The sequence below is a fragment of the Chaetura pelagica genome, unplaced genomic scaffold (genome assembly GCF_000747805.2).
Source record: "Chaetura pelagica isolate M959 unplaced genomic scaffold, ChaPel_1.0 scaffold341, whole genome shotgun sequence".
NCBI lineage: Eukaryota > Metazoa > Chordata > Aves > Apodiformes > Apodidae > Chaetura > Chaetura pelagica.
In genome coordinates, this window is record NW_009952151.1 from 1,252,218 (window position 1) to 1,252,724 (window position 507).

The 507-nt window shown below is 36.7% G+C and overlaps 1 protein-coding gene across 1 annotated transcript in view; it reads right to left on the reverse strand.

The window, feature by feature from the left end:
* Positions 1 to 507, reverse strand: part of LOC104396990 (multiple epidermal growth factor-like domains protein 6) — a 174,015-nt gene that overhangs the window by 13,079 nt on the left and 160,429 nt on the right.

Here is a 507-nt window from a genome sequence, read left to right on the forward strand (position 1 = left end):
CTCTCCTCTGGGACTTTGGATTTATTACATTTACTTGGGGGTTACTTCACTGCTTGATTTTGTTTCGTTCAGTCAATTTGTGCCCAACTGTCAAGGGCCAGATACAATTTTCTTGTCACAAGAGAAAATCATAGGGAAATGTCAGTTAAAATTGGTGAAAATAACAGTATAATTCACAAGGGACCAGGCAGGTGGATAAAGACTTTCTACTTTTTGCAGGGATTTTAACTTGCAAAGCTGCTGTAGCACCAACACCTTCAAAGGTTTTGTTTTGCCTGTTGACAGCCACATTGCCTACAGGTTTTGGTCCTTCCATGTTTAATTCTTACGTCTCACTTCCACTAAGTTGCCCTAGTAGTGAGTCAGGATTGAGAGTCCTTTGGATGCTTCCTTTGGATGTCAATTATTTAATGCTTTTTGCTGTGTTGTGTTTTTTTTGTTTGGTTTTTTTTTTGTTTGTTTAGGGTTTTTTTATTTGTTTTGTTTTCTTTTTTTCTATCTTTCTTT